This window comes from Manis javanica, chromosome 4 (genome assembly GCF_040802235.1).
Source record: "Manis javanica isolate MJ-LG chromosome 4, MJ_LKY, whole genome shotgun sequence".
Taxonomy (NCBI): Eukaryota; Metazoa; Chordata; class Mammalia; order Pholidota; family Manidae; genus Manis; species Manis javanica.
This window is the reverse complement of record NC_133159.1, coordinates 163776543-163791905: the sequence shown is the minus strand read 5'-3', so window position 1 is coordinate 163791905 and position 15363 is coordinate 163776543. Positions and strand designations below refer to the sequence as shown.

The following is a 15363-nucleotide window of genomic DNA, read 5'->3' as shown; positions in this document are numbered from 1 at the left end:
TAGAATTCTTTTTACTTCAAAGTCCTAGCAAGGGGCGGTCAGCTCCTGCCTCCTGCGTGGAGCCTGCCCCAGTCACCTCCGCCCCTCCACTGTCTCTCCTGCTCTGGACTCAGATCCCATCAACCGTCTGTTTCACACATCTGGCTTTTGTTTCCTGGCTTGGCCCTTTGACTAGTTTTCCATGGTGGCTGCAACAAATTACCACAAACTCAGTGGCTTAAAATGACACAAATTTATTCTCTTGCAGTTCCAGAGATGAGAAGTCTGCCACTGGTCTCACTGGGCTAAAGAAAATCAGGGAGTCAGCAGGGCTGGGTTCCTTTGGGGGCATCTAGGGGAAAATCTGTTCTCTTGTCTTCTTCAGCATCTAGAGGTTGCCCGTGCTCCTTGGCTCGTGGACTGTCCCATCTTTACAGCCAGCAGTGGCCTGCTGAGTCTCTTCCATGATGGGTTTCTCTAGTTTTGACTCTTCTGCTTCCTTCTCAGTTTAAGGATTCTTATATGAATATACTAGACCCACTAAGAAAATCCAGGATAATCTCCTTACTTCAAAGTCAGCTGACCAGCAACATTAGTTGCACCTGCAACCTTACTCCCCCTTTGCTACCATGCCCCATGTTGAAGAGATTAGGCCATGGGCATGCTTGAGAGAGGGGGTGGGAATGCATTATTCTGCCTTTTGCAGATCTGCAGCTATACTTTTTCATACATATACGTCCAATCTCCCCAATGTGACCAGTGACAAGTTCCTTGAATGTGGAGGTAAATTTCTTCATGTTCCCTAGCACCTAACAGTATGTGATAGGGGGCTGTTCAGGTGGGCTGTTGACTTTTCCAAGTAGACACACAAACAACTTAGAAAAGCAACTTGATTCTCAACCAAGGGCTAACCAGCTTTGCATCATGCAGGAGATCTTAATTCTGAAGGCCTTTCTATAGGGTGCTATAAGTGGCCACCCCTTTCTTCCATTACCTGAGTCAGCTGTATGCAGCATTAGCCACTGGATGGCAACATTTCAGTCTCTCAGGCAGTTCAGAAGCCTTGGGATATTGTCCAGAACCATCTCCTCCCTCAAATAACCTTTCAGAAATTGTTGCACTTGAGCATGTACTCTTTCACTGATAGTTGCATATCTGCTTGCCTTTGAAAATTAAAAAAAAACTTGAATTACATGAAAAAAGAAAATTATTTATCTTGAAAGTGAATCACATTCAAATTGATCCCTTGACAGATAACATTTCTACATGAGATGAGTAACATACAGGCTACAGTGGATAAGGCTCAAAGGCGAGTGGTTTATTGGACACTTTTGAAAGAGCACTGGACTTAGAATTAAGAGAACTCTAAATCCGAATTCTGGCTGTGCTTACATTAACTATTGGTGTGAATTCAGATTTAACCTTTGCATGTTGGTTTCTTCAAATGTAAACTGGAGAAGAGAATCAAGCGGTTCCTAGGACCCTTTCTATTCTTAACTTGGACAGAAAAGAGACATAAAGGGAGCAGCTCGATTGCCTTTCTCCCTGTTATTGCCGATGAGAGAGCAGAGCAGAGCAGAAACCTCAGGAGATGAGACTTCTGCAGGCATAGGAAAGCTTGACAAAGTACACTGCGGGAGGGCAAAACTGAATTTTCAAACCAGCCTTTTAAAAATTTGGTTGTCTGCTTTACCTGAAGCAAGAGTTAAATGTTAAAACAGCCTTAACCTAGTCAGTTTAGTTTAAAACTATTATAAGGTGTTTCATCAGAAGACTTTGAGAACCTCTTAAAATGTTGCCAATAAGCAATTGCAGTTTTAGAAAGTAATTTAAGTAATGAAAAATTAATGCTATGATGCCAGTAAGCATAGGAAGTGACACTTTCTCTAATATATTTCTAGGAGATATGCCAACGGTGATACTGTCTTTTGTGAATTATTTATGGAATTCAAGTTATTTGAATAAAACATGCTGAAGTTGAGTCAATATTGCTCCATCCCCACTAGAAACTGAAAAACTCAGGCAGCCAGGCTGAGGAAGGCAACTGTTTAGAAATGTCAAGGGTATTTCCCTATTAAAAGGCTTTATTTTTTATTCCTCTGTTTACTCAGGTATTTTCTTCTGCCTTGTGCGCTAATCAAAGGGACAGAATGCAGCCATTTAGAGATCAATGTCTTGAGTCTTGCTGCTTATTTTGCACATCAGAAATGAACTGAAATTACAATGACAGGGCATGGTAGGGCATGTTGTACACCTTCGGTTACCATCCTCAACATTTGTCCTACTAATGAAAAGACTAAAATTCCAGCTCATTGTGAAAGCACTTCTATCCATAGGAGAAGGTGTTTAACAAGAATAAGTGAAGCCAACTGGAGCCATATGACCTACTGATTCATCTTAGGATGCTGACTCCTCCTTAGAACCCAAGTCTCTCATTTACAAATACTCACGTAAGTTAAAAACCTGTAATCACCTATCTTATTTGGATGTGAAAAATTCACCTTTCATTAATCATTGCACTGAAATGTCTATGTGGACATCACCCAAATTCCTTGGGAAATGTACTTAACTCATTTCCTACCCCAGAAAGCAGGCTTACAGTTTTTACAGAATCCTTCTCGATTAGCCAGACCTACCTGTTCTCTGACATTTGAAAGGTCTAGAGTATTGTTTAAAGCAGTTTTTGCAGCTTTGTAAGGTTCCCAAGCATCTGCTAGATTCACTGTGATCCCCATGTAAATACTAATTACCTGAAAGAGGAGACACTCATTCAGTATTTGTTAAATACCTACTCACTTCAAGGCAAAATTAGAGAAGACATTGCCCCCTCCTTCCAGTTTAAACTCCATCCCTGAAGAACTAAGGGTTTCAAAATACATAATAGGTGAGAGTTCTTCCTTAGGAACACTTTGGAGCAAGAATGAATTGTTGCTACTAATTCATGGAAAAATGCTAAATCAAGGTTGGAAAAAAAGCAGAGACGTTGACTAGAGCTCAAATATTTTAATCTCAGCCCTTAAAAAGTTACTGAGGACCCCAAAGAATTTTTCTTTAAATGGGGGTTATAGTGAATAATATTTATCATATTACACATTAAAACTGAGAAATTAAGAAAAAATTATTAATTTAAAATAACACTAAACATGGACCTCTTCTCTCTCCTCATCAAACATCTCTGGGCCTCTGCTGGCCCCTGGCAGGCTGGGAGGCATGGGGCGCAGGACTCAGCCCCCACACCCTGCCGCTCCCCTACCGGCCTCCTGGGGCCTCCCTGCCTCAGGGTCCTCCGGGGAGCCTTCCTTGGCTGCCGCCCCAGGTCAGCCCTAGAGGGATGCTCTGAGCTGTGCACGTGCTGAGAACCATGAGACTCCAGAAAGGGGCGACAGGGTAGAGGCCGGGGGTGCCTCCCTCCAATGGCCGAGTGGACCCCGAGCTGGCTCTGCAGCTGATGCCTGCGCTGGGCTCCGGATGCAGCCCCTCCTGGTTCATTTCCAGCCAGAGCTGTAGTGACAGGCTGCCAGGTGCCGCCCGGCCCTAGGCCAGACGGGCCTCCACAGGCAGGGGCCCCACGTGTCCAGCCAGCCCAGCTTGTGGCCCGTCACACCATGGCCTCTTGGTGAGCCGTCCACCTGCAGCCCCTGCAGCATATCTGCCTCATGTGGCAAAGAGGACAGGAGAAATAACAGTCTGAAGACAAGGGACTGACCAACTCCTGGCGGAGGTCAGGACTGACTTGGCAGGACGGCTGGGTGGGGATGAAGCGAGGGCCAGAAAACAGGCCGATCAGGGATGGCCTGGCATGGCCGCCCCGATCCAGCATCACAGAGAGGGGGGCACAAGGGCAGGACGGCAGGTGACACGGGGGCTCCCCCAGCTGTCCCTCCAGATGGCAGAGCGACAGCAGGACCGGTCTGCTCAGAGGCAAGAGGACTTCCTTGCAGGGGCCTGAGGTTCGGATGTTCGGACAGCTCTGGAAGTTAACGGGGACAGAGCGTGTTGGGGGTTCCTCCTGACCTCCGACCTCCCTCGCATACAGGAGCGGAAAGGAGAGCAGACCAGACCCCGAAGACAGTGCCTGCTAGGAGGTCCCACGACTGAAAAGAAAAAAAAACCCACAAAGAAAAAAGAGAAAATGCAGGACCCCAAAGCCCCCTCCCTGCAAAGCCACTTTGCCCCTAAAACAGAACTGCGTGCTCTGAAAAAAGAACCGGGGGCTCCCGAACGAGCAATACCTCAGAAATGTAAAACACGCGTGCCGACATTAACAAGACCAGCCGTGGCTCGTGGCCTGCTCAGGGCAGCTGCGGACCGCACGGCCCCCAGCGGACTCCCAAGGGGGAAACGCCCGCCGAGCACCCCCCAGCCTGCCATCCAGCAAGCGTAAGAAGGTTCCGGGCCTGTGAGCTGTCTCCCTGCCTACTCCCACCTGACAACCACCCCAAAACGTAGTGACCGAGACACCCTTGACCTGGCCTGAGGCTTTGTGCCTTGGCTGGCCCCGGGGGCTGTTTACCGCAGGTCTTGTTGGGCTTTTCACCCCACCTCCAGGCTGCTGGTGGCCAGCCAGGATGACGCGGGCCTCCCTAGAGCAAGTCCGCACCTCCCGGCACAGAAGCGGTTCTCAGAGCAGAAACAGAGGTCAAGGCCGCACACCAGCATTGTTCAGTCCGCTGTTCACGACGTGTCATTAAGAGCCCTCCGACCCGAGTGAATCCCGACGCTACCACAGCGTCCGGGGGAAGAAAGGGACCCTGTCTCTTGATGTGAATAAGGGGAAGTCCTGTTGCCGAGGGCCAGCCAGGGTGCTGGGACAGGGGATGCTGTGGCTGCTTCTGCCACACAAGGACTCGCATTTCCTCTGATCTACCTTCCTGAGAATGTTATTTGAGGATATGCTTCCACAGAAGGAGAGAGGGGACTGAGAAAGGGGAGGATATGGGGCAGAGACTCCAGGAGCAGGGGGTGGGGTGGGGGTGGTGCTCTCAGGACAGCCCGCGCGAGGGACCGCTGGAAAGAAGGGAGGAGAAACGAATCAGGGACTTCAGTCTGGCTCCACCATTGGATGTAGGCTCTGCGGGTCGTTAGAAATCCCCTGGCGGGTAAAGAGCCTGCTGGGGTCCAGCCCAGCACTGCCTGTGGTGTAGCCCTGGGCAAGTAACTAAATGTCTTCACACCTCAGTTTCCCCACCTATAAAAGGATAATAATTGGCCCTACAGCACCATTAAATGTTCAATTAATAACTTAAAAAAAGCCCTCAGGAAAAAAAAAACAACATAAATTTTTGTTTTACATGCTAACATACATATTTTTTTAACAACAAAGGAAAAAAACCTCAAGTTTTCCCAAAAATATTTGTGAAAAGACTGGCATTGTTCTGATATTTTTTCAAGTCTCTGTAATGTCTGGCTTAACTGAAGACAGCTGGATTTACATTCTGTTTCTACTGCAGGTTCACTTGTCACGTGGCCTCTGGAATTGCCCTGTATGCTGGGGAAGAAATGAGAGCAAAATGGCAAAGAATGTCTTAATTTATTATGAAGACAGTTTTGACCTCACTGACCCCTTGAAGGTAGAGATTTCAAGGGGTCCCGAGTTCAAGTTGTAAAAATCCCTTGACTGGAGGAAACAGCATTATTTTTGCAGTTCTGTACCTACCCACTTCAGTGTGTCTAAAGCTGGGGAGCCAGTGAAGCTCTGCCAAGACTTACCTGTGAATTCCTGTGGCCTGGTGATTCTTTCTTTTTGGTGGGAGTGGATTAGGCACTGAGATTTGATCACCAAGTCCATTTCTTTCATAGTTACTGGACTAGTCATGTTTTGTTTTTCTTCCTGACTCATATTTGGTAGTTATAATTTTAAAAAGCTTGTCCATTTCGCAGAGTTTTCAAATGTACTGGCATAAAGTTGTTCATAGGTTTTCTTATACTTTTAAAAATTCTTTGTCCTAGGTCTTCTTTTTCCAACTTAATATATTGAAATTTCTCTCTTGCTCTCTCTCTGTAGTCAGTTTTACCAAATAAATATCTATTTTATTACATTTTTCAAAATAGCTTTTGCTGTATTGATCTCATTTCCTTTTTGTCTAGTTCAATAAATTTTCTGCTCGTATATTATCAACTTCCTTTTACTCTGCCTTTTCTAACTTCTTAAGCTTAATATCTAACCCATTTAATTTTAATTTTTTTCAAGTAAGTGAATTTAAGTTTCTGTATTCACCTTCAAGTTATAGTCATTTCCTATAAGCTTCACTGTGTAGCATTCTGATACGGTGCAAGTCTTAGTATTTTTTCATTTACATTGTGATTTCCTCTTTAATGTAAGTTATTTGGGAGTATATGTATTTCCAAACATTAAAAATATCTTTTTAATTTTGGTTTCTAATTCAAATGCACTATGGCAGGAGAATATAGTCCCTAGTCTAACACTGGTTTTTTTAACTTTGTTGAATTTTTGACTTCCTTCGTGATCCAATGCATATTCAACTTTTCAAATACACATGGAACATCCATTATGTATTTTGGGGGGAGCAGGATTATATATAGAAAAGAAGTACATTAAAATTTCCTATCATTAAGGAAAAAAATCAAATTTTCCACATTATTCTGAGTTTTCACACTTTATATATTTTGAGTATGTTACTGAGTGTGGATTATTCTTTTTAATATGACACACACATATGATCCTTCTTTGTCCCTATTAATGTGTTTTCTTTAAAATTCTCTGTGGTGTGATATTATTATTTCTCACTAGCTTTTTATTGGATGCCACTTGCCTGACATATCTTTTTTTTAACTCCTTTATTTCCATGTGCCAGGGTGTTTTTTTTAAAGTAGTACATCTTGTAAACATTATGTAACAGGATTTTGACCTTTCTTAATATTAAAGGCGCTTCCGTTTCTGATTATAACATTGTGGTCAAAACTTCTTTAATTATGCTTACGCAAATGAAGTTAGACTACCAGAGTTTTCCCCTAGGTTGTTCAACTGCTAGCCCATGAGTGTGACGCACTCTTAGTTGGATAGAAAGCATCACCTCCTCTGTGTAGGCTGTGTCCTCCCCAGGAAAGCTCCTCATCCAGGTCCCTTATCATAGGTAATCTGTGATTCAATGGCTGGGAAGAAGTGAAGGAAAATCTGCTACCTGAATTACAAAATGATCTGATTCACTGTACTTTGTTAAAGTTCTATGCGCAAAGAGAATATTTCATATAAATTAAGTGTGTTAAGTCAGTTCTATTCCTTTAAGAATTACTGCTTTTAAGTGAAACATTTAAAAAGTTACAGCATATTCCTGCAGTATTTACACTTCAGCAGCCCCATCAACATTAACATAGGGATAAAACATTATAAAAGTGAAATTCTTATTCATAAAATGACAAATTAGATAAACTCTGATGGTTTAGATTCATAAAATAGAAAAGAACAAAGAAATGCTTACATAACAGTTATAATCTCAGTAGCTAAGGCAAGATATATTTTAATGCATAGTTTGACCTTCAAAGTATCCATTTAAGAGAAAAACCAGTAGGTTGGTCAGGAAATTTTACTCAGATTTTTTTCTTCTTCATGTTATGATTTATAAAATTCTCAACACACTTAAAGTAATTTTGCCAGTAATTTTGTCTCCTTATTTACAACATTTTGACCTCTGAGTTAAAGGCCAAAAGAATACAAAGTCAGTTCTGCAACAACCTCATTGTAGAGAAAAGACAGATCAATAGTAATACTTGCCCAATTATCTGGAAAGTATTTATCCACTATCTCCCTCACTTTTGCTTGATGGGTGTGAAGGATGGAAGGTTCAAAGTAGAGAATCACATACAGCATGGCCGTGCTGCGATGCTCAGGCAAAGGATACGCCGAGACCTGGATCACCCGGAGGAGGGAGCTGTTACAACATCTAAATGTATACAGGTGCCAAATAAATGACCCAGTCCTGGGGCCTATCAGTCTCTCACAAGCCACCTCCTTTGAGGGTCCTGGGCACCAGATGCAATTCTCAGACTGTGGTATTATAAGGGATGCAGTGTAACCAGGGCCTTCCCTCTCCTCTCCAACCACATAATGTCATCTTTCTTCCAAATTCAAAGTCTTCCTTAAGAAAAAGGAAAAAGTTTGAACCCCATGTCTCTCACTAGCACATGTCTCTGTCTTTCCCATCACAGCCAATCTCTCGGAACTCACAGACTCATCTCTCTGCTGCCATTTGCCCACTTCCTGAAGCTTGGCCTCCACCATCACTCCTGGGATTTCCTGGGGTCACTCACACCCTCACCGTCACTCAGTTCGGTGGCCTCCTTGTCACACTCCCACTTCAATCCTCTGGGCAACGGGTCCTCTCCTCGCTGTGCTCTGCTGGCTGCTCGTCTGCCTGTCTTCTAAATACTGATGTGTCCCCAGGCTCCATAACCTCCTGCGTTAGGAATCTTTGACTCCAATGATTCTGGTTTATACTGGGTTCTGAATAAATGTCCACAAGTATTATGGAGACCTGGGATTTGCAGGTAGCTCCTGACTTTAAGTTGTCTTAAAAAAAAGGGAAAAAAAGGTCTCTTTTTTACACTTAACTTATTCATACGAAAAACAGGCTACCTAAACAATTGCACAGAGCACGTACTCACTGTGATTAATAACAGTCTATCATAAATTATCACAAGTATACAATATAAATTATCACAGGTACAGTTCTTTATTCTCTTCTAGTAAGAAAGTATATAAAATACATAAAATTATGTTCATTTCAGAAAAATAGTCAAATGATAATTTTCTCATCCTTTTAAGTAAGTGAATGATACATATACTGGAGAGGAAAGGGAGATGACTTACAAATGCTGCAGGATCTTTACAGCCCTGCTTGTGCTGCCTCCTTTGCTCGGACTGCCCTAAATGTCCCCTTTGTCACCTGTCGCAATCTTGCCGGCCCTGTTATATACTTCATGGCACCCCGTGCTTCCCCTTAGATAACACTCGTCTTGCTTTACTGTAATCCCTTTAGCTCTCTGTCTTCTATCTTTATTACAAGCTCATTACGGGTATGGCTTGCCTTCATCAGCGATGGATCCCCAGCACCGAGCACACAGACAGGCATCTAATGCACACTCAGTAACCATTTCTTGAATGAATGACTAAAAGAATGCAGCATCTTTCAAATATAACTCAAATCCCATCTCCTCCCTGAATCTCCAATTCTGCCCAAATTAACATCCCTGTTTCCTCTATTATCCCATAGCACAGTTCAAAAGGTTTTAGATAGTTTTTAGTTGCTTTTACTCTTTAAAGGAAGAAAGAAGGGAAGGAGTAATTGAAGAGGAAAGGGAAAGCAGTCTTTTGGATCATTAAGATCTTAACAGCTTTAATCTCCACCTGACTGTAAACGTCGTCAGATCTTAGTCGGCCAATGACCATACTGATGAAGGCGTCATTGATAGGCACTCTCTGGAAATAACTCTCAGGATAGTTGGGTGGTCTCTTGGCTCCTGGTTGGCTGGAATAACCTGTACTTCGGAGCAGCTTACAAATATCATCCATATTTGAATCAGCAGAAGATCGAGCAGCACTGAGTCAGGTTCACAGTGGGAAATAAAGGGTCAAACAAATGCACATATTAGAAACTTGAAAGCCCAACGAAACAGAATTCACTATACCTTGACTTTACGTAGTTTTAGATATAGCTGTGGTTTAATTTATACCCTTACGATTCAAAGTTATATTTTCAAAAAGCCTGTTATAATATAGCAAACTTATAAGATGGATTCTTATATGTCTATAGTTCTATGTAAAGGTCTATAATCCCTTTCCCAAAATCACTGGGGCTAGATTTGTTTCAGAATATGGCATTATTCAAATACAAGAAAGTAATAGGATGCTTAGATCATATGTGATATGATAGGTAGGGTCTCAGTTGGTGTTCCATAATCCACACATATTTCTGCAATAAAATTTATGAATATTCACAAGTGAGGTAAATAATGCTATCTCTAGCTTCATATCTGCTCTGATCGGGTTTAACTCCAAATGATTTCATATTAGCTCAGATTTTGCTGCCAAAGGAGTTACTTGGTGTGCATGTATTTTTTTCATGCTCTTTGGATTTCACAACTGCAGCTAAAGATTGTGAACCTGCACTGTTTCACAAATTAAAAATAATTTTTAAAAATCATGTCAGTTTCAAGTGGGATATATATACTAACTGGATTTTCTTGGCAAGGTGCACCTTCTATAGAGATTTCATCAAAACATGATTTTTAGGGTGGTTTGGAATAGTAACCCCTCAAAGAGACTCAAAGAATCTTACACTTGCAGATGACCTCCTATTTGATGTAAAAATCTCCTTTACCACAACTCTGACTTGGAATTTTTCAGTGTCAGTTCAATAATGGGTCCTCATATTCTAATGAATTGGCTGTTATACCCAAAGGGACAAAGCTAGATTGTCAAAGCTGGGCTTGATAAGCAAACTTTTTTCTTCTTCTTTATGTTATTTATTATTTTTGGTTTTCCAGGTGGTTTCCCAAATATAGGCAAGGCCATTCAAATTTCATTTTTTAAAAAGTGGGCATTAAAATAGCTCATCGTCAAACATGTGAATGAATGATACACACTGGTGGATAATCTCACATACTATTAAGCTGAAAGGCAACAAACTAGTTGAGCAGCCTAAGATTCATTTATGCTGAGGAGACAGCAGTACCAGGTGTCACTGAAAATACAAGGTCCCTAAACAATCTCCTTTTCGTTGAGGATCTGCCTCTTTGTGCCATTAATTTTGCCCCAATGTACACATTTCAAAATGTTAATTCTAGTTTGCACATCTTTAGCCCAAGTTCCTAATGGACTCCTGCTAACTGTCTGCTTTTTTCCCAGAATTTGACTATTTCTAACATGGACTTTGTATCCAGATTTTTGATGCATTAATTTAAAAAATTGGAACCTATGCACTTGGTATTGGGATTACAGTTAATTAAGTTGGCTCCTATTTTAACCCTACTTCTTGGTGTCACAGCACTGTACAGACATATGTAACTCATGATCATGATGTGTGCAGCTGTTTGTTTTCTTTCCACATATATACGGGTGAGAACTTTCAACCCAACCTTGAACGATAACTTTTCAAAGTCATCAGCCAGAAAATGACAGTGGAAGACACATTCATTTCCTTCCAAGAGCCAAAGAGCAATATTGGAAAACTTAAAAAAATAAATAAATAAACCAAAAAGAACATTCATTAGACTTCCACAATTCTCAAATTTATCTTGCAGGTAAAGAAATTTCAGATATGTAATTTATTAATGTATTCTCCCATACTGTAGGATGCCTTTTTGTTCTGATGGTGTCCTTTGCTGTACAGAAGCCTTTTAGTTTGATATAGTCCCACTTGTTCATTTTTGCTTTTGTTTCCTGTTCAAGGTATTTTTACATAAAGAATCCAACTTTTTTCCCTTTAAAAAACTGAGTCACTACGATATGAGGAGGAGCTTCCGGCATCAGCACTCTCTGGAGGACTCATGCCAGGGGATGATCATCAAAAAGCCTCCACAGGGATCCGTGCGATGCTGCGGTTGTGGCTGCGTCCACCCCATTTCCTGGACTTGCCATTGGAATGAGGAGGGAGATGTCTAGGCTGGCATGTGCATACAGTGGGACAACGAATTTGACCGGATCTGTACTGTTGGAACTCAATCAGGAGTTGGGAGGGGTGCAAGTTGTAGCGCTCCAAAATCTTACGACTATAGACTATCTACGGTTAAAAGAACATACAGGATGTGAACAGATCCCAGAAATGGGCTGCTTTAATTTGTCTGACTTCTCTCAGACTGTTCAAGTACAGTTGGACAATATCCATCATATCATAGACAAATTTTCACAAATGCCTAGGGTGCCTAAATGGTTTTCTTGGCTTCACTGGAGATGGCTGGTAATTATAGATTTGCTTTGTTTATGTCACCGTATTCCTATTATGTTAATATGTGTGTGCAGGTTAGTAGTTTAAAACCTATACATGCTTAAGGTACTCTACAAGAAGATATGTTAAAGAAATAATCAATCCTCCCATGTTTTCTTCCATATGCTACCTCTATAGCTTTTCTTCTTCCTTCCTAATTACAACCCTTAAATAGAATTCGTGCCTCATATCGAATTTACCGAGTATCATAATTCCTCCAGGTGGTAAAGATACCTTGAGACAAGTGCTGGGCATAGAAGCCACAGGGCATAAATCTGCAAAGAAGTAAAAAGCTAACCTTTTCAAAGAATATTGCTTCTCTCTCACTTACCAACTTTACATTTCCCTGTATGGCCCCGGAAGATGACTGGTTAGCCAGAGACGGGTAAGATTCCTCAAGGGAGGAACAACCTAAGACACACAGTCGCAGGGGGGCTATCAGGTGAGAAATTGGGGAACAACAGTGGTGAAGCTTAGAACCTCACCCCCCCCCCCCCGTGTTGAGAGAAAGTTTCTGCATCCATGGATGTTTTATTGCTCTTGTCTAGCTCGGATTAGCACATTGTCTACAGGCACACACCTGATCATCTACAATTGCTCTCTTACAACACTAAACTATGTTTTCTACCTTTATCTTGTGTCTACCTACCACTTCAGCAGTTTATTAAAAATAAAAATAATAAAGGGAGAAATGTGGGATCCACATATAAATCAAGTATAAAAATCAAACGAATATTCATATTTGACCTGATTGTTTATAGTTTATAATGCGTGATCAAAACCGAAAGTTTCTGTGATGAATGCCTTTGTACTGTTCACCATGTAAGAACTTATTCACTATGTAAGAATTCGTTCACCATGTAAGAACTTGTATGTTATGCTTCAGAAGATTGGAGACTGAAGAGAACTAGGCTTGAGATGGATTAATGACTGTACATTGAGCATTGACCCCCCTATACAGAATTTTATTGTTAACAACCATTTGATCAATAAATATGAGAGATGCCCTCTCAAAAACAAAAACAAAACTGAGTCACTCAGTTTTAAAAAAAGACAAGCCCTCTCTCACCCACATTCTATAGTTCACAGCATTCTTTCATCTTGAGCCCTCTTGCCATTACCCCCACCCTGCTAAACAGGAAAGATGACACTTTGAGTTTTATCCCACTTTTCAGTCCTAACCTTACCCTAGACTGTAGAGCAACTTGGATTTAGTGATTCTAATGCTTGTCAGGAAACTCCCTTGTCTTTCATAAGGGGATAAAACATGCTTATTGTCCTTTTCTGAAGCAAAGTTGTGCTCTCTGTATAGGCTTGATACAAGACCAAGTAATAGCAGGTCATAATTTTATAATGTTTCTAAAACCTGAAACTATATAGGGTCGTAGTGGGTTATGATAATTATTTAGAAGGAAATATCTTACACTCTCTTTATGTATTCTACATGCTTGAAGTTATGGATATTGCTATCTTATTGCTTGTTTTGGTGAGGAATAAAAATTGAACAACATAGTGATTCTACAACATTTTGCTATGCTGATGGACAGTGACTGTAAAGGGGTTGTGGGGGGGACCTGGTATAGGGGAGAGCCTAGTAAACATAATATTCTTCATGTAATCGTAGATTAATGATAACAAAAAAAAAAAAAAAGAAAGAAAAGGGGGATTACTCCCTGATAGGATAAAACCACCTGCAAATCACCGATTAATGCATGCTTTAAATATCCTTAATTTTGATCATTTAAAGGGTGTCAGATGATCAGCTATGGAAGTACATTTTTCTGATAATATTCCTTTCTCTTAAAAAAAAAAAAGCAGTTCCTGTGTGGTGATCTCCAATAAGTTCTTCACAATGGTATAAAGGTCATATCAAAGGGTGGGCAAAGGGTTTGTTTGTGTTTATACAGAGGATCAAAGCCTAATTTGGCTACCCAGAAAACGAATTAAGATACGATATGAAGAAGAACTTCCAACATCAACATTCTCTGGAAGAGTCATTCCAGAAGATGATCATCAAAAAACTTCAACAAAGATCCTGGCACTGTTGCAGTTGTAGCTACATTCATCCTACCAGTTCCTGGACTTGCCATTGGAATGACGAAGGAGATATCTAAGCTGGCCTGTGCATACAGTGAAACAACAAATTTGACTGGATCTATACTGTCGGAACTCAACCAAGAATTAGGAGAAGTGCAAGTTGCAGTGCTCCAAAATCTTGCGACTATAGACTATCTACTGTTAAAAGAACATATGGGATGTGAACAGTTCCCAGGAATGTGTTGTTTTAATTTGTCTGATTTTTCTCAAACTATTCAAATTCAGTGAGACAATATCCATCATATAATTGATAAGTTTTCACAAATGCCTAGGGTGCCTAACTGGTTTTCTTGGTTTCACTGGATATGGCTGGTAATTGTAGGTCTGCTTTGGTTATGTAGCTGTATTCCTATTATGTTAATGTGTGCATGCAATTTAATTAGTAGTTTAAAACCTATACATGCTATGTTACACTACAAGAAGATGTGTCAAAGAAATAATCAATCTTCCCATGTTTTCTTCCGTCTGCTACTTCTAAAGCTTTTCTTCTTCCTTCCTAATTACAACCCTTAAGTAGAATTTGTGCCTCATATCGAAATTACTGAGTATCATAATTCTTCCAAGTGGTAAAGATACCTCATGGCAAATGCTGGGCATAGAAGCCACAGGGCATAAATCTGCAAAGAAGTAAAAAGCTAACCTTTTCAAAGAATATTGCTTCTCTCTCACTTACCAACTTTACATTTCCCTGTATGGCCCCGGAAGATGACTGGTTAGCCAGAGACGGGTAAGATTCCTCAAGAGAGGAACAACCTAAGACAGGCACAGTTGCAGGGGGGCCAACAGGTGAGAAATTGGGGATCAACAGAGGTGAGGCTTAGAACCTCACCCCCCCTGTTTTGAGAGAAATCTTCTGCATCCGTGGATGTTTTGCTGCCCTTGTCTAGCTTGGATTAATACTTAGTCTATAGGCACAGACCTGATCATCTACATTTGCCCTCTTACAGCACTAAACTATGTTTTCTACCTTTATCTTGCATCTACCTACCACTTCAGCATTTTATTAAAAAAATATTAATAATAATAATAGGAGAGAAATGTGGGATTTACATATAAATCAAGTATAAAAATCAAACGAATATTCATATTTGACCTGATTGTTTATAGTTCATGATGCGTGATCAAAACCGAAAGTTTCTGTGATGACTGCCCTTGCACTGTTCACCATGTAAGAACTTATTCACTGTGTAAGAACTTGTTCACCATGTAAGAACTTGTTCGTTATGCTTCAGAAGATTGGAGACTGTTGAGAATTAGGCTTGGGGTTGATTAATGATTGTGCATTGAGTCCTCTATACAGAATTTTATTGTTGTTAACAATCATATGATCAATAAATATGAGAGA

The 15363-nt window shown here is 41.1% G+C and overlaps 1 long non-coding RNA gene across 4 annotated transcripts in view; it reads left to right on the top strand.

The window, feature by feature from the left end:
* The window catches only part of LOC140849288 (uncharacterized), a 39644-nt gene extending 24281 nt beyond the window's left edge, over positions 1-15363 (top strand). Inside the window, exons 3-5 of one of the 4 annotated variants that reach the window (XR_012131017.1) lie at positions 2316-2429; positions 5430-11238; positions 11387-15360. This is a non-coding gene — a long non-coding RNA (uncharacterized lncRNA). Of the gene's footprint in view, positions 1-2090; positions 2280-2315; positions 11239-11386 lie in introns of those variants that run through there. The other 3 variants (XR_012131016.1, XR_012131018.1, XR_012131019.1) reach the window with 3 other exon arrangements.